Source organism: Gorilla gorilla, chromosome 15 (genome assembly GCF_029281585.2).
Source record: "Gorilla gorilla gorilla isolate KB3781 chromosome 15, NHGRI_mGorGor1-v2.1_pri, whole genome shotgun sequence".
Lineage (NCBI taxonomy): Eukaryota > Metazoa > Chordata > Mammalia > Primates > Hominidae > Gorilla > Gorilla gorilla.
The window spans coordinates 63,449,808-63,469,532 of NC_073239.2; the positions used below are offsets into that span (position 1 = coordinate 63,449,808).

The 19,725-nt window shown below is 35.3% G+C and overlaps 1 long non-coding RNA gene across 2 annotated transcripts in view; it reads right to left on the reverse strand.

Annotated features, from left to right (window-relative positions):
* Nucleotides 1–6,722: 6,722 nt before the first annotated feature.
* Nucleotides 6,723–19,725, reverse strand: part of LOC129526627 (uncharacterized) — a 44,262-nt gene continuing 31,259 nt past the window's right edge. Inside the window, exons 1-3 of one of the 2 annotated variants that reach the window (XR_010130746.1) lie at nt 11,390–11,583; nt 8,904–8,987; nt 6,723–7,917 (exon numbers count right to left, since the gene is read on the reverse strand). This is a non-coding gene — a long non-coding RNA (uncharacterized lncRNA). Of the gene's footprint in view, nt 7,918–8,903; nt 8,988–11,389; nt 11,584–19,725 lie in introns of those variants that run through there. The other variant, XR_008671308.2, reaches the window with a different exon arrangement.

The following is a 19,725-nucleotide window of genomic DNA, read 5'->3' on the forward strand; positions in this document are numbered from 1 at the left end:
AAGCAGAGCATTGACTGGAATGACTGTGAGACCATACGTGAACAAGGCATGTACAATAAGGATACTTTTAATATGACATTCAATCATTAAGAACTCCATCTTTGAAGCCTTAATAAGTTTCAGAATCTATTCAAGGAGTTCAATATGTATTGACTTGTTTTATCCTCACAATGCCACAAAGATAAAGGTACATTTATTATCCTTATTTTAAAGCTAAGAAGATTGAGTTAGAGAGTTTTGCTTGCCCAAGTTCACCCAGATCTTAAGTGACAGAGCAGGATTCAAATCCAAAAACTTTGTTTAGTATACTGATATCTGACTTCACTTCAGTGAAGGTATGTGCACATCTACCCAACTGCAGTTAATTTGGCATTTATTTTTAAGTAAAGATTTTGTCAAATTTATTATCTGGTTGATTATAAGAACAGCTGATGAATCACTATTTTAAAATCTTCATAGTTTCCATAAATAAGCTAATTTCCTTTAGCTGCTTTATACTGGAGATTTTATAGAAGCCAAAGAGTTGCCAGTACAATGCCCTCTTTTATGTATACTTAACCCAGAATGCAGGACAAGTTTGAAAATCAGGGTGCTCAGAGTGCGTTTCTGGAACCTCTTCACTGAGCAGCTTCTGTGCACGGAAGAACTGTGACCTGAAGAACAGGAGTATCTGTGATAGACAGAGGCTGTGTAAACCTTTCCCTTCTGTGTATGGACACAAAACCAGGTCTTGCTTGCTAGTAGATGTTGACACTGGTGAGTGAGATAACAAGGGAGTTACCCCTCACTCCTGCCCCTCCAGTATCTCATCTCTAACGTAATTATTATAGCAGTTCTCTAAAATTCTTTCCAGTTAGAAAATTTATGCACTTAAGTTGCTGTGAATATTCTCACTGAATCTCAAACTTTCCTAGTCAGAGACTTTTAAAAGGCAACCCCTTGGCACTCCAAGATGGTTAAATTCAATAAAATGCTTACCATGAATTCTAAAAGTGTTGCCAATGTGCCGTTCAGATATTTACAAAATTTTCTCTTGATTTGAATAGAAAATACCTTACTTCTAAATTGAGATCCTTTGCTTTTGCTATCAGAAAAAAAAATGTTAATGGGAATTAAGGAAGTAGTAAGAGGGGAGGGGAAGAGAGAAAGAGAGAGAGAGATAGGAAAAAAGGGAGCTGGAGAGATAGTGCTGGTTCATAGCATTGCAGAACAAAGCTAAATGCTAACTATGACAGAGTAAGGTTTATATGGCTATCACTTCCCATTGAAGTTACAGGTTTCATTTATTCAAAATGTTTTTAAAGCAGTCAGGTATTCAGCCAGCCCAAATAATAAAAAAAAAACTTGTATCTTCCTCAAAGAATGAATTTGATTCTGATTAATGAATAGCAGAGAGCGAGCTAATTTTATTTTTATACTAAATTTCACAGCATTGAACGCTCTTGATAGAAAAATCAATCATGTAAAATACCTCCTGTCTTCAGGAATAGAATATCTAAAGTGCTTCTGAAGAGAAAGGCATTAGATTTTAAATAATTCAAAACAATTTTTTCGGACAATTCATCTTCTTTAGAATTGTTTATCAAATAAAGGCTTAGAATAAAAACGACAGTACATGTGAGAATTATCTTTCCAGGAAAGGATCTTTTCAGGAAAGGATCAAGGAAAGAATAGAAAAGGGTAGCATAGGAGGGATTTGAAACTGTCATGATGACAGATAGGACAAAATTTAGATAGGAGAAAATGTATAGTCATTGATACTGTTTTGTTTCTGTTTGTTTGAAAATATGGAGAGGTAGACATGTTTGGAAGTGATTGTAATACAACTTGAAGATAATTTGATAATGAAGGAAAAAGAGCTAGGCAGTAAGAATGATGGGCATGATGAAATGAACAAGAATTATTATTGTCTCAGAAAAGGAGAGAAGAGGGAAGAGTGAAAAGAAAGGCAGAAAAGTAATTTCAGTGGTTTTAATATCAATTTAAAAAACACATTTATATTTTCAGGAGTGAAAATAAAGGAGACATGACTTCAGGAATCTTCTCATAACTGTTCCTTCTGGTGCTGCTGTTAAATAATCAAATTTCACCACACTTCTGCCTAATAGTAATAGTGAGGGCAGTGACCCATGCCTAACACCAAACTGTAAACTATCAAAGTTCAGAAAATACCTAACTAAATCACAGAATGTCTGTTAGGAATACTTGTTACAAATTATTTGAAACTGGACCAAATTTTAATAAAAAGAATCCAAATAGGTTATATTACTTGAATATGTTGATTTTTAAGTATTTTAACTTATAAAATTATTTTATATCCCAATTAATTAAAGAATATAATTTGATGTTATAATTTCTAAATTCCAACTCAGATGCACATGAAATATGGCAGTATGACAAACTTCAGTATTGTAAGAACTCGTCTACATCTTTATGAAATTTAAACTGTTCTGAGCATATTCTGGAAGCATTTTCTGTGAAAAAAATTAAGATTTTAGTTATCAACAAAACATTCATTTCAATATATAGAAAAGTAGACAATATTATTCAAGTGATTTTTTTCATTCTTCTTGATAGCAGGAGTATAATGATAGCCTTGTTAATAAAATCACTAACAATGTTATTTCTTAAAGTCGTAGAAACTACAAATAAAGTATCATATGTAAAGTAACTGGTACAGTACTTGGTATAGCATAATTATTTAATGATTGGTTGATAAATACATTATTTAATATTAGCCTCATTGTATTCATTCATCTACTTATCGATACACAATTTACATATACTATATACAAAGCATATATAAATATATACATATATGCACATGTGTAGACACACATATGTAGATTATTTTAATTTGAACCTGTGAAAGGGCACTGAATAATTCTGTTGCATATATATTTTGTGTCGAATTTCTTTGTAGGAAAATATTTAGGTTCTAAATATCAAGGGCTGCAATCATTCGCTCTATGCTCTCTCTGTCCCAAGTGCCTGGCACATAGTAACATGCTCTATTGATATTTATGGATTGAATTTGAAAATGAATGCAGTGTTCTGAAGAGGCACATTTCCTTTAGGTATCTTAATATTCTTCATGTACACTTAATACCATGGTGTCCTACTGGCTTTCCTCCATCTTTCCTATGACCTTATCAATGTATGTTCCATATATTACAGCCACACCCATCATATGTTTGCAGATAGGGCTTTACTTTCTGAAGTTTTGTCATCTGTTTGTTCATAAGGTGTTCATTTTTGTAAATTTTTGTCACCTAAAAGCTGCCACAGTCCTTCTCATTATTTATATTGCATTAGCTTCCTTTTGTATAATTATTTAACTTTTGGGATAATTATCTCTAATTTCTTAATAGACTTTGAAATTGAGAGCAAATACTGTGGCCCATATTCCTTTATTACAGTTTATATTATTATTTATTACATTTATTTTTATTTTCTCCAATAAAAGCTCAATAAATATTTAGTGTCTTGGGAAGTTTCCCAAAACAGAAAATTATTTCTCAATAATATACAATGGTGTGGGGAAATTGTCACTCTCATATACTGCTTGTGGGCAGTAAATTTAGTTTAGTTAAATAAATATCATTAGATAGGCCTCTGTGAAAACCTTTGCCCCTTTTCATCTCAGCCACTGTGAGAAGTTTCTCCATTTGTTCTTATGGCAAAGAATGCATAATCCTAGCACTTGACTGTGTCTCTCAATACTCTGAAATTTCTTTGAGAACGAGGACAGAGAAATGTTCTTGTTGTTCAGCGCAATCCCTATATAGCATTCACTGAATTAATGTCTGTTAAGCGAATTCTAAAGTTACAGAAATTTTCTGCTTAATTTTTTTATTATCTGCTATTACATTAACAAGAAATATTCTAAGATCATATGATGTTATCATGGAGTGACGAAAATAGTTATTTTCTAACACACGACCTTTTTGTTAACCTCATTAGTCCTTATTTTATGCAGTAAAAATCATCTGAATGTATATAATTTTTTCTTTGTTTTGGGGGATAAATTCTACTCTAAATTCAACTTTCTATGTCTTACTACAACTAGTAATTGTAAGATAATGAAATTTTTCTCCTGACTAGAAGAAATAATTTTATGCCAATCTAAATACAGCACCCATCCGGAGGGGGCAAACTGATTTCCTCACATATACCAACACTGCCTGCCAGCAAAAAGTTTAGTTCCAATCTGTCAGCATGTTTATCTAAAAAACAGTATCTGTATAATTATTTGTGCATTTTGCTGCATTTCCTTAATAAAAATGATTAACAGCAGTGACAAGAAGTATATCTCATAAACTGAATGCAAATTAAACAAAAATAAAAACACTGTTTCTCAAAATGGCTAGCCCTAGTTAGAAGATGCTTGGGATTTAATTCATCCGTCTGTGAAGGAAAAGAAACGAATTGTTAAATGTATGTGAAGTATTATACTAAAGAACTATTATCAATAATTGTGTCTAAAGTTAAGTTTAATTAAGGAGGTTGAAACATTTTAAGCTCTTTTAAAACAAAACCATGTTCATAGCTTCCAATTCAGTTGTTCAAATGTTAACTATTCTTTCAAGAAAAATTTCAAGGACCCATTAATATTGAAACCGACTATACAAATCCAGATTATTATCTTAGTCTAGCCTCGAGTTAAAAGTAAACTCTGGGCAACCCCTTAGCATACAACTAAATAATATTCAGAGTATTATTCAGAATGAATAAATGTGGAGTAGACAACTAAGTAAATGTTTGACTATGTAAATAATGAGAAAATAAAAAAATAAAAGAAGTCTGGCTTTTCCCACAATTGGGAGCAATTTGATTATATTTATTCAAAAGGGGTAAGATGTGGGGTCAGTACATAACCTACCTTATAAAACCATCCTAAATTTTCCTAGAAAACATGAAGAGCTTGTTCTTATTTTGATACATACAAACTTATATGTGCCCCCATTTTAGCATATATTAGCTTGAATTATAACTGGTTTCAAGTCTTTCTTTTTTCCTTTTTTTCCTTCTAAGACTATGGATATTTTGTGAGAGGAGCCAACTCTGCATTTCTTTTTCTTTTCTTCATTATAACTTTTATTTTAGGTTCAGAGGTGTATGTGCAGGTTTGTCATATAGGTAAACTGCGTGTCCTAGGGGTTTGATGTACAGATTATTCCATCATTCAGATAGTAAGAATGGTATCCAGTAGGTATTTTTCTAACCCTCTCCCTCTTACCCACCTCCACCCTCAAGTAGGCCTTGTTGTCTATTGTTCTGCTCTTTGTGTCCATGTTTTCTTGTCTGGCTTCCACTTATAAGTGAGAACATGAGATATTTGATTTTCTGTTTCTGCATTTGTTTGCTTGAGATAATGGCCTCCAGTTCCATCCACGTTACAGCAAAGAACATGATCTCATTCTTTTTTTCTGGTGGTGTAGTAGTCTATGGTATGTATATATATATATATATATATATATATATATATATATATATATATACACTTTTTTTAAAATCTAGTCTACCACTGATGGGTATTTAGGTTGATTCCATGTCTTTGCTGTTGTGAATAGTACTACAATGGACATATGCATGCATGTGCCTTTATGGCAGAGCAATATATATTCTTTTGGGTATATATCCTGTAATGTGATTGCTGGGTCAAATGGTAATTCCGTTTCAGGTTCTTCGAGAAATTGTCACACTCCTTTTCAGAGTAGCTGGACTAATTTACAGTCCCACCAGCAATGTATAAGGGTTCCCTTTTCTCTGCAACCTTGCCAGCATCTGCTATTTTTTGACTTTTTATTAGCAGTCATTCTAACTGTTATGAGATAGTATCTCATTGTGGTTTTGATTTGCAATTCTCTAATAATTAGTGATGTCCAGCATTTTTCATAACTTTGCCTTTATTTATGTATCCTTATCACCTAAAAGATACCACACATTTACCAGGTGTTCAGAAAAATGTGTATTGAAAGAGAGAGAGAAAAGAAAAAAGTTAAAGCAAATAAAGATCCAAGAAGCTTATTAATGGTAATATTTTCACATATTTGCTGTGAAGTATGAGACAAAGGTTAGGGAATAAAAACAGCTCTTACTACACAGCAAAAGTATGCATAGATGTTGATACTTTTTCTTCGCCTCTGTTGGTATAATTGCAGAACTTTTAAGTAGTTCAATAGGGAATTCAGGATTACTGTATATTTTGTTGGGAGAAAAAAATGTGAGATAAGTGGTAGCTTTGTCTGGATAAATTATGTATTCTAATCTTGATGCTGATTATTGCAAAATAATCATTGTGCTATAGTGTGCTAAAATATTAGTTGGAAACTAATTGTTGTGAACTTTTTATCTGCACCCGGTGAGATTCCTATGAATGATTAAAAGGCTAAGCAGGGCAAAATTGTTTAGTTAGCAAATTAATCTATAATGCATAAAATGCAAGCTTCTGCAAAGCTCAACCTTTTGGCTAAAGATTTTAGGTCACCACATTCCATATTTTGATCTCCATGACATTCAGATAACTGGTTGAAATGTTAAAAATTCAGTCAATGCTGAAGTTGTTTATACCTACCTCATGCCAAACATCTAGTTTGACATTTTGTACTGAATTGTCAGAATTGATCATTTGTCTTGACATCAGGTGGTTACACTGATACACGTCAGATACACACATGCATGTGCACACACGCACAAACACGTACACAAACAGCGATGGCTTTTCTGCTTTATAATAAGTTTTATTCATTGTAGGAAATTACAAAATCCAGGTAATTGTGAATGTAACTGGTTTCTGGCATGAGTTCGCCTTCTTAGGTTTCAGGCAGAAAGTAATTTTATAGTTTTCTGTTAATTTCAGTTTCTGAAACAAAATGCTAGGGTAATCCCATGCTTTTAAGATAATTTTTAGTAAGTACAAATTCTTTTGGTCACTATTAGTTGCAAAAACATGTTCCTTTCAGTAGTAAATCCCCATCTACTGCATAAATGAAAATTCCAAATTCACATCTTTCTTGGAATGTTCTCATCCCCCATGTGCCAGCCTGCCTTTGAGTGGACAGTGGATCTTGAGGCAAAGGCAGAACTGGCTTCTGTATTGTTCCGACTTCTCTCCTAGCCTACAACTGCTTCTGACACCTACACGGTTAGGCTAGAACAGCAAGTGAAAAGAACAAGCTTTTCATTATCTGAATCAATTGCAATCTGGGATCTGGTTTGTGTGTGTGTCAAATGGACAATTTCTAGCTCTTTCTTTCATGGGAAAGGGACTGCTGAGATGTCTTTGATGTGGGTCTGCCTCCCCTGAGGGTGGTTGCTCAGCCCTCTCCTCAGCCCTTCTGGCAGAACTACTTCTGTTGTGCTCTCTTTAGTCCCAGTAGTCATTGTTGTTAGTGTCTCTTATAAAGTGATTACCGACAGCCTCTCTGTTGCTGGGTCCACATCTGGACCCTGGAAAACATTGGCCATTGCCTACTCATCAGCGGAAGTGCAACATTCGTCTAGGTCAGCACTTCACAGTTGTTCCTTCCCAGACATGAGAAGTGCCAGCCACGTAACCTTTCCTCCTGACTTCTAAAGGGTGAGTCAAATGGCAGTCCCTATGTTCTGCAAATTCTAAGATCATTGATCAAACTCTCTGAGTGATCTTGTTGAAGCTCCCTTCACCTGAGGCAAAAGGAAGCCACCTTCATGTGCGGAGCACATGAAATCTCTCAAAATATTTCCTTTTCCCAGCCTCCTAAACACCAATCTCTTTCATGAGCCATATCTTGATGACAGACCAGTTCTAGCCGAACTCGATTTGGACTACACGTTTTGCAAATCCTGGAGAAGAGGTGCAGCAACTCCTCACGATGCAAGGTTTGTAGAATTGATTGGTTGTTCATTTTAGACTCTAGAGTCTCTTTGAAAATGCTGAACAAAGAAGAAAAGTCACATTTAGTATCCAATTGCATAAAGAAAAACACAAAAATTACTATCCAAATACAAATGTTACTTATTTTTCATTCTTCTTCTCTCCTTTAATACAAACAAAATTGAATTCATATTGTAGGTAGGGTTATATATATCATTTGTTGTTACTCATTGTTGCTTATGAGGTCATGAGCATTTCTGCACATTGCTAAATATTCATCCAAAGTGGAAATATTTAAATAATCGAATAGTATTATTGGGTTTTGTATATGGGGATCAGATTAGTGCGTAATTGCTGGGCTGCATGGAGCCATGCCTTGACCTGTTAAAGAGGATATGTCTACAATCTGAAATTCCTGAGCATTGACTGAGCTGGGCCAGTGACTACTGGTTCTCTGCATTGGCTCACTTGGGAAGGAAATGAGTGGTTTTTAAGTATAGCTGGGAGAATGAAATGGAAATGTAGGCTATTTCTCTTTTCTTCTAATCTGGAACAAAATTACATTTTTGAGCCTCTTTAACAGGTAGATACAGCTGTGGGAGTAAGGCGTGGGTAACAGAATGTAGGCAATCTGTCCCATAAAAACCTCCTCGATGATCTCTACTGTCTTGTTTTCTCCATTCATGTTAGAGTTCCAAGCTTAAAGCCATGTTAGATGACTTTGTATTGAGCATAGTATAACTTTTTTTTTTTTTTTTTTACCTTTTTATAGCAGGCTCCTGTTACAGAGCAAATAGGCTTATAGCCCAATGCTCACAGAAATTAATACCTATGGTTCTGGCTTTCAAGAAAAGCTGTATTGCAAAAACAGCCAGTTGAAAGGCTATTGTTGAGCTTAAGTATATGTACCCAATTTGAAGTGTGGGGCACATTTTAAGAGATCAGAGGTCAAGAGAAAGGATTTAGGAATGTTGGCTTGGCAGGGTCTGATTAGAGGGCTTCAAATTTGACCACTTACAGTAAGGTATGTTGAGGCAGATCTTACCTCAGATCTTCTGGGCCAACAGACTCCTCACTTCTGAAAGAGTTCTACCATTCAGGCTCCAGTCATGTATCAATCTTCTTGGCTCTGAGGGGAAGAATCATTTATTCCAGGTGTTGTTAGAAGTAAAAGCTTTTGCTATTGCGCATGCCCAGGCTGCATAACACAGTTTTTAGCTCTGTCTTATTGAATGATAATTTTTTTTTTGTATTTGAAAATAACCCAACCCTAAATCAACAGAGATCTCCAAATGAAGAAAGCAGTACTTTTGCATCAATTTACCTTTGCACTGCTTCTCAGTAAACTTCGTTTCCTGGAATTCTTATAAATAAGCAGGAATATATTGTGATATATTGGCACTGTGAATTACCAATCATTATAGTTAAGAGCATATTCTAACAATAAAATGTAAAAATAATTGGCCAGGTAAAATAAATGTAGGGTTTTTTTTTAAACTAAATTAAAAAAATAAGACATTTGTTTAAGAGATTTATCTATGTTAAAAAACCAAGGGTGGCATAAAATATAATTTTGGAATAATAACTTTAAAATTTGAATGTGACAAAAATAGGCATGTTAGCAATATTTGAACTTCAGCCAATCTCTGATGATTTTGTAAGTAAACTTTTTAAAAATTAAGAAATTTACTTAAAAATATTTTGTTTTATGTGGAAACTACAAGAATTTTTATTTGAATCCAAATTTAGCCTAGTAGATTGTCATTCAGTTAATTATAGGAATACATTTGTGAGTTATGAGAGAGTTCTTGGATTAAAATAGAGACTCTGTACTACTAACATACTGACTGAACAATTATAACTCTTGGTTGGGGGTCAGAGATTTAACAAGAAGTGAACTTAACTTTATCAACAGTTTAAAGCTAAGTTAAATATTAACAATTTATATTTTTCAAAATTCTTATTGTCTTGCTGATAAAAATTATAGAACTATCAGAATGAATTTTCCACATCAGCCACAAGAATGACCTTCTGGCATACAAGACACTTCTTACCATGTAATGCAAGGAAAAAAAAAGTTCAGGTAAGGGAGTTCTCCCTAGAAACCACGTAATCTCTGTCACTTCCACTTTCTGTTTGGAAGGAGTTCTTATATATAAATTACTTGGTATTCACAATGTGATATTGCCACATCTCATTGGTATGGGCAGCCAAACCTGCTCTGACAGGTGAACAAAGATTCTATACTACCTAGTGACTGAATGAACTAAATTGTCTCTGTTGAGGGTCAGGGATTGAATGTTGACATAGAGATCTAACCAGAAGTGAACTAACACAGACTTAAGAAACCAAGAGAGGGTAAAAATGGAAGCCGTGAAACCACAGAAACCATGGGTAAGCAAAAGCCACAAGGGGGAGCAATAGGGGAGAGAGAGTAGGTGATCACTGAAAGTGTCAGTAGACATAAAAGCAGAGAAAGTGTCAGTAGACATAAAAGCAGAAACAGAATAATTGAATCACTGCAATGGAAACTATAGAGCTCTAAGCATTGAACACCTGCTGGTGAGGTGAGAACATGATTACTAGGTAGCTAGAACTGAATACAACCTGGAAAGAATTATATAACTTCATTACACATGAAGTCATGCAGCCATTGAGACTCTAAAGTTCTTTCTTACTTCTCTGGTGGTGCGGAGGTGGCTTTAAAACAATGCCTCATTAGCTGCAATTATGTACACACATCTCTTTTACTCAGAACCCATCTGACAATTCTAACACAAATGGCTAGAATGCTTTTGAGTAGTCATTTCATGATAAATTATTGTAATTATACTCATTCATTCTTGCTTATAACAAGTCAGAACATTTGTGTTGTTTCAATTGTTTTATTATTATTCTGTCTTGTGAAAATTTTTATATTTCTTTCATAGATGAGATAACAGAGATAGAGAGGTTGAATACCTTGCCCAAATATCTCTGACAAGTAAATGGAGAAGAAGGATAAATGCATGAATATAAGTGCATATGATTTTTGCAAAAAATGAGAACATACTCCTCAATTTGTTCCATAAATTGCTTTTACCAATTATGTTATATAGTTATTCTTCCATGTAAGTATACATGTTTCTTCCTCAGACTTGTTAACTGTTGAATAGTACTTCATAGCATTGAAACACTGGAATTTGTTTAACCATTTCTCTACTTATGGCTTATTTATTTCCAGCTTTTTATTCCTGGAGATGTAGCAGGATATCAGGTGATGGCTTATTTATTTGCAGTTTTTCATTCCTGGAAATGTAGCATGATATCAAGTGAGACTTTTCTCATGCCTAGATACAAATTCACAATCTATAGAAATCTGGGACTAGTCTTTCTCTTAAAATGATTTAGAGGTGGCCCAATCCTTCCTTAGAATGAGTACTAAATAGGAGGAGAAAGAAAGAACATTGTAATTGTGAGTTGTTAGCCTGCCAAAGAATACTGAAACTTTTCCTTCATAAATTGGGAGTATGCTCATATGCTTTTGCTTACCCTTGGTTTCTGTGATTTCACACCTTCCATTTCGCCCCCTCTCTTGGTGTCTTTGAATCAGCATTAGTTCACTTGCTGTTAGATCTCTATGTCAACATTCAATACAAGTTGAGTGAGAAAAGTCCAACATTTAATCCACGTTGAGGGAGAAAAAAGTCCAAAAATCCAGAATGATTCTCTGAATTTGAAGATGCCTGAGGAAGGGAAAATCAGCATCCCATTCACAGCTGTACATCTGCAAACATTCAGGTCCTCAAGCCCACTCCTTGCCAGCACCAGCCTTCTTTATAAACCACGATGGTAAAAAGAGTTTGCCCTGACAAACATACTTGTCAACAGTGGTTGATTTAAAAATGCCAATGGACCATCCAGGATAAGAAAGAAAGTAACCAATAAAGAGGGATAAGTAAATGCCAATAAGATACAAATATTTTATCAATATTTTGTCTTTTTTAATACTCTACCCTGCTCCATTACCAGAAAAGAAGAATGTAAAGGGGACTTAAACAGTAGATCATGCCCCTCCACCATCTGAGTACCTCAAGCCATACTTTAACCTGTTCTGAGAGAGGGTAGGACATAGTCTTATCATTGGATTTGAGATACTGGCATTTTATCATTGGATTTGAGATACTGGCATTCAGTGCGATAATATAACCCCTATATAACCCCTCATTCAGATCATCTTTCCCACTGAGAGCAACTACAAACTCCAGACAAAACAAAACAAAAACAACTAGCTAAGTATTCAATGATTCAGTGGAGTCAAACTTAGATAAATGACAAAAAAGTAGTCAATTTCCCATTTTCTTGCAGTTTTTCCCTGCAGGCTGACCACAGACACAGAGCAGCTCATCACAGGCAGCTAATTTTGCTAAAAACCTCACTTACTTTCTGGATATAGAAAAAAGGAAAAGGATCCTGGACAACCATGGCCAGCTGTCAGAAAGTGAGGTGAATTCTCACAGGAGAGAAAAAATGGAGGATGAGATCCCATGATTCTGCATATGCACACAATCTCAAATTGATCCATAAACCACATCATTGGGGACGAACTCAAATCACTTCAGCAAAGGCTTAAATAATAGGACGGAGATTCGAACAAGCATCCACAGAAGATGAGACTGGGCTAACAGAATGACTTGAAAAGATGAATTATTAGCTAAAACAAAAGCATCAACTTAGAGGAATATAAAAAGATCCTGGATTGAACACAACATACTATCCACAGTGCCATAGTCCAAAATTATCAACATTAAAACAAAATGAAAGTATATGTCATGACAAAGATTTGGAAACGTGTTTATAGGCCTTTCATTTACAATAACAAAAAAATTGGAGATAACCCAAACATCTATTAACGTAAGAACATAAAATCAAAGTATGTTCAATAAAATACTGAAAAAGTCTGCCTGTGCCAAGTGTTGGTAAAGATGTAGAGCAACTGGAACTCTCATATATTGCTGGTGGAATGAAAAACAGCTTGGCAATTTTATAAAAATTTAAACATATGCTTATTATATGTTTATATGAAACCCAGGCATTCCGCTATAGGAATTTATCCAAGAGAGATGAAATCATATGTCTCTATCAATTTTTGTAGATAAATGTTTATAGCTACATTATTTGTGAAAGCTCAAAACTGGAAATAGCCCAAACATCTATCCACAGATAAATGTATCAAAATGTTTTCCATAGAATGAAATACTACTTGGCAATAAAAAAATGAATTATCAACACATGTAACAACATGGATGAATCACAAAATAATTATGCTAAAGGAAATAAGTCGGATACAGAAAGCACACATAATATATGATTGCATTTACAAGAATTTCTAGAAAATGCAATCTGACCTATGTAGATCAGTAATTGGCTGGGGACAGGAGTGATGGGAAGATCAGATTGATTGCAAAGAAGAACATGGAAAATTCGGGGGAGTGAAAGAAGTGTTTACTGTCTTGATTGCAGTTATTTCACAAGTGTATCGCATATTCCAAAACTTACCCAATTATGTACTTGACATATATAGTTTATTGTACATAAAATATAGTTCAATCAATCAAGTAATATAAAAATGTAGATTTGAGATAAAATTTAAACTGTAATTAACTGGAAAGTTCTGGACATGTCCTGGTTGTAATGAAAGGGACTGCTACTCAGCTGGCAAAAGAAATTGAGTGCAGTGTGATTAGAAGTAGTAAAGAAAAATAATACTGTTTGATGGTTGTAGCCCACAAATTTCAAACTGCTAGATGCCCTAGATATCCAGATACTTCACTCATGACCTTTACTCATGTTATATCTTGATAAATACTGCCAAATAGCCCTTCCAAACAGTTAAACTAATTTTAAAGTCTGACAAGAAATGCTTGTGACTGCTCATTTCCCCCTCTGCATCATCATTAATACTAAATAGTTACAATCTCTTTATGGAGCGAGATGATCAATGAAAAACTTAAAATAAAATGCAAAGTAGGAGCCAAAAGGAATAGAGAAATCCAAAATTTGAAAGGTCATAAGAGAGGGAGAAAAAGTGGGGGAGAGAAGCTTTCCAAAGAGTCAATGTAAATAATGTCAAATGCTGTAGAGAGGTCACAGTTTCTATTTTATTTAAGAACACGTAAGCTGTCAATGGTTTGGATGAAAGCAATTTCAGCTATTGTGGTGAGAACAGAAAGTTGATTATCATTGTTGAGGGGTAAATGAGGTGAATGAGAGAAAACATAGTTTTACTGTTTTTTTGTTTCTGGAGGATTTTTTTTTAAAGAATTTTACTGTGAAGGGAGAAGACAGTCACTACAGTATAAATGTTTTTTTTTTGTTTATTTAAATTTTTGGAAGTGGTTTCACTTTGCAAATGACAGATACTTGAGTATGTTAAAACATTCATGAGAAACTTAATGGCAAGGTCATTTTTGTGACAGGAAATAAGAGAAATTTGATGTAATGAGATTCCTAGTGAATGAGATTCAATATGATTTTATGTATAATTTTAGGATAAAGGCGTTGCCATTTTAGTATTTGAGAGGAAGGCAAGCATTTATGTAAATGCAATAAATTCGGTAGATCTGGAATTCTGATGCTCCTTACAAATGGATCTTTTCTCTGAGAATTATCAGGTTATTGTAGGTGCTGGATATTGTGAGGTTGAAAAAAAAGATTCTTGAGAATGGGAGAAAGAAACAATTTGACTTGGCAAGTATGAAAAATTCAGCTCAGCACTGCTAGGGGTTTCAATAATCAGAGAGGATATCCCCAGTCCAGGTATCTGGAAATAACCACAGGGTTTATCTAATTCCTTCTACAGCTACAGTAGGATTTATTATCTTTTAATCTGCACTAAGGAATGAAAATATTTAAATGTAATGACATGGCAAATTTATGGCATCTATGCTCATAAGTACAAATAAAATAATATACTTTCTTTTATTTCCTATGATGGAACTAAACTTTTCCTTCAAATATTCCATTTTAATTACTAGGACAAATAAGAGAAAAATATTTTAAATTTGCCAATTACTGGTATCAGAGTCTTGAGTATAAATAATCTAATTTAAATGGCTCTTTATTTTAGATAATTCTTAGTCATGTTCTTTTTTACATCCTTGCCCTTCAGCTTTCCTTCACTTCTTCATTCCTTTCCAAAAGTTTGTCTGAGTATGTAGGTGATTTTTACGGCAGTAACAGATGTTGTTCAATCATCAAATTGATAATACCCGGGGTGTGAACAGACTCAGTTGCCCTTTTGAATCACTGTACTGGCACACAACACTGTAGTCTTGGTCCCTTTTTTCAGTTAAAAAGTATCTACGTATCACTGAAACCCAGATGCTATCATTTCATCTTCTTCGCAGCACTGACAAGGCACACATGAATTTTTGGACACAATCTAGACAACTCACTACTCATGGGAGTCTCTCTTGGGTTAATCTAACTGGGACGTTCCTTCTGCTAATGTAGTGCTATCCTCCTCCCTCAGTAATGAGTAGGACACCCATGTGGATGCAGCCTCCTCTTAGCATCCTGCTGTCTCCCTCAGGCAAGGCCAGAGGAAGCAGGCCACTAGCCCGCTGTTCTTGGAATCCTCCATGCCCATTTTGATATTTCTAGTTATGATTGGCACCAGGGCAGGGCAATAGGTAGAGGTAGATGAGGATGTCTACAACAGGTAGAGATACATGAGGCTGTCAAATAAATTAATTAATTTAAGATCCAAAATACTGCTCCCCTTATTTTTATTTTCTATAAATTTAATCTAATACTAAATTTTACATAATAAAACATAAAGACTACATGAGATATTAGAAAAATGAACTTCCAATTCTTTATCAGTAAGTAGCAGGTGACATTATTTAGTCCAGTAAAGACATTTAGAAACTAGTATCTTTCGCTGTTCTCTGTAGATTCCTCTTCTTCCACTTTTGTTATTCTTATCCTTTGTCTCACAGGTTTTGACCCAGTGCTCACATTTGCCAACATATCTTTATCCCCAGCCTGTGCTTTTAATCAGAACCTTAGTACTGTCTAGTTAAGTAGACTGTCCCATCCAGCATAATATTCAAAATACTATCTGCTTTCACTGATAGTGCAAGAATGGCTGTAAAACCTTTCAGCTCCTCTCTCTTGATCTTTCTCTCTAATTTGTGAACTTCATTTTCATAATCAAATACATCTTTTTCAAATACAAATATTCTGTTTTTTTATGGTGACTTTAAATGATCCTAGGCTGGAGATAGATAGTTTTTGTTTGGATTCAAACTCACAGTAAATTCTCCCATTAGTTAAATATTGAAGGACTTGATGGTGCTGTACATTATCTCTCAATCATGATTTCAGCCAAGTAAGGCATGTTACCATCTAACCATTTCACTCTGCCATGGATGTTTGTCCCATATTTGCCTACTCAGCATCCACCCTTGCTTTCTATATCTGTGAGTCATAGTTTAGGACAAGACTCCAAGTACATCCACTGAGAGGAGCCACTTATGCCCTATTCCCACCATATGACACCTAGGGCATAAGCATGGGAGCTGGGATGCTGAATCTGGCCTGTGTGGAGGAAAGAATAATGGAGCAAAAGTGGAGGAAAGAATAATGGAGCAAATATGCACTCACAGTGGCTGGCCTAAGCAGTGTGGTATCCACCAATGGTGCTCAATGCTAGCAGCTGTGGATTACTGCCAAATCAATCATGGTTTTTAGTTTTCAATTTTCTGTATTTAAATCTTAAATCTAAAAAAAATTAAGTTCTCTTACACAAAATTCTTTCCATATATTCATATTTGCTCCTCATTCTTTTTTCTTTTTTAGATATTTAGATTGTTTTTATTGCTTCTTTTTTTTATTATACTTTAAGTTCTGGGGTGCATGTGCAGAACGTGGAGTTTTGTTACATAGGTATATATGTGCTATGGTGGTTTGTTGCACCCATCAACCCATAACCTACATTAGGTATTTCTCCTAATGTTATCCCTCCCCTAGCCCCTCACTCCCTGACAGGCCCTGGTGTGTGATGTTCCCCTCCCAATGTCCATGTGTTCTCACTGATCAACTTCTACTTATGAGTGAGAAACATGTGGTGTTTGGTTTCCTGTTCTTGTGAAAGTTTGCTTAAAAATATGGTTTATAACTTCATCCATGTCCGTGCAAAAGTCATGAACTCATTCTTTTTTATGGCTACATAGTATTCTATTGTGTATATGTGCCACATTTTCTTTATCCAGTCTATTATTGATGGACATTTGGGTAGGTTCCAAGTCTTTGCTATTGTGAATAGTGCTGCAATATACACACGTGTGTATGTGTCTTTATAGTAGAATGATTTATAATCCTTTGGGTATATACCCAGTAATGGGATTGCTGGATCAAATGGTATTTCTAGTTCTAGATCCTTGAGGAATCACCACACTGTCTTCTACAATGGTTGAACTAGTTTACACTCACTCCTACCAATGGTGTAAAAGCATTCCTATTTCTCCATATCATCTCCAGCATCTGTTGTTTCCTGACTTTTGAATGATGGCCATTCTAACTGGCATGAGATGGTATCTCATTGTGGTTTCGATTTGCATTTCTCTAATAACCAGTGATGATGAGCATTTTTTCATGTCTGTTGGCTGCATAAATGTCTACTTTTGAGAAGTGTCTGTTCATATCCTTTGCCCAATTTTTGATGTTTTTTTTCTTATAAATTTGTTTAAGTTCTTTGTAGATTCTGGATATTAGCCCTTTGTCAGGTGATAGATTGCAAACATTTTCTCCCATTCTGTAGGTTGCCTGTTCACTCTGCTGATAGTTTCTTTTGCTGTGCAGAAGTTCTTTAGTTTAATTAGACCCCATTTGTCAATTTTGGCTTTTGTTGCCAAAACTGGTGCTTTAGAAATGAAGTCTTTGCCCATGCCTACAAACTGAATGGTATGGCCCAGATTTTCTTCTAGGATTTTTATGGTCCTAGGTCTTATGTTTAAGTCTTTGATCCATCTTGAGTTGATTTTTGCATAAGGTGTAAGGAAGGTGTCCAGTTTCAGTTTTCTGCATATGGCTAGCCAGTTTATCCAACAACATTTATTAAATAGGGAATCTTTTCCCCATTGCTTTTTTGTGTCAGGTTTGTCAAAGATCAGATGGTTGTAGATGTGTGGTGTTATTTCTGAGGCCTCTGCTTGGTTCCATTGGTCTATATATCTGTTTTGGTACTAGTACTGAGCTGTTTTGTTTCTGTAGCCTTGTAGTATAGTTTGAAGTCAGGTAGCGTGATGCCTCCAGCTTTGTTCTTCTTCCCCAGGATTGTCTTGGCTATGCGGGCTCTTTTTTGGTTCCATATGAAGTTTAAAGTAGTTTTTTCCAATTCTGTGAAGAAAGTCATTGGTAGCTTGATAGGGATCATATTGAATCTATAAATTACTTTGAGCAGTATGGCCATTTTCAAGATATTGATTCTTCCTATCCATGAGCATGGAGTATTTTTCCATTTGTTTGTTTCCTCTCTTACTTCTTTGAGCAGTGGTTTGTAGTTCTCCTTGTAGAGGTCCTTCACATCCCTTGTAAGTTGTATTCCTAGGTATTTTATTCTCTGAGTAGCAATTGCGAATGGGAGTTCACTCATGATTTGGCTTTCTGTTTGTCTATTATTGGTGTATAGGAATGCTTGTGATTTCTGCACATTGATTTTGTACCCTGAGACTCTACTGAAGTTGCTTATCAGCTTAAGGAGATTTTGGGCTGAGATGATGTGATTTTCTAAATACACAATCATGTCATCTGCAGAGACAATTTGACTTCCTCTCTTCCTATTTGAATACCTTTTATTTATTTCTCTTGCCTGATTGCCCTGGCCAGAACTTCCAATACTATGTTGAATAGGAGTGGTGAGAGAGGGCATCCTTGTCTTCTGCCAGTTTTCCAATGGAATGCTTCCAGCTTTTGCCCATTATGATATTGGCTGTGGATTTGTCATAAATAACTCTTATTATTTTAAGATACGTTACATCGATACCTAGTTTATTGAGAATTGTTAGCATGAAGGGGTGTTGAATTTTGTCAAAGGGCTTTTCTCCATCTATTGAGATAATCATGTGGTTTTTGTGATTGGTTCTGTTTATGTGATGGATTACATTTATTGACTGAACCAGCCTTGCATCCCATATGTTGAACCAGCCTTGCATCCCATTTTGTTGGAGCATACACTTAGGGTTGAACTTCCTCATTCTCTGTCCTAAATAAAGTCAGTTCCTTTGGGGTGAGCTGCAGTGCATTCTGTTCCTGTATTCTTTCCCCAAGGAAAAATTCTGATTTATTGCTTCAGAGTTATGATCAAGACAATGACCAGATCCTCTTGGAGTTACATACCTGTTTTATGAGCAGAGTTTTGAGCATAATCCTCTCGTCTTCCCAGCTTGCCTCTCCTCTGTGGAACTTCCATATTATGACAGAGTTGGGTCGATGGCTATTGCGGTATTAGTGTTCTTGGTCTGTGATGCCTGGAGTTAGAGCCTCTGCTCTAAGGATGGGTGCCAGGTGGAAGATTGGGGCTTGAGATATCTTGGCTAACCTCATTTGGAATTTAGCCTCTGCAAAACAGAGCTCAAAGAGATGAAAAATGATGGCAATCTGCTTTTTCTGGTGACATATAGTAGCCCTTGATGGGGAGCTGGGACAAAAAGAATTCCTGTCTTCTTGTCCACACCTGCCTAGTGGAAAGTCTGTCATGCTGAGGTGGAGGGGTGGGGGCAGAAGGATTAGGCTGTAACTCAAGTCTGACAGACTAGCTCTTCTTACAGAGATTTAGTAAGTTTCCATGACTAAACGTTTCTTGGTTTGCTCTATTCCCTTGC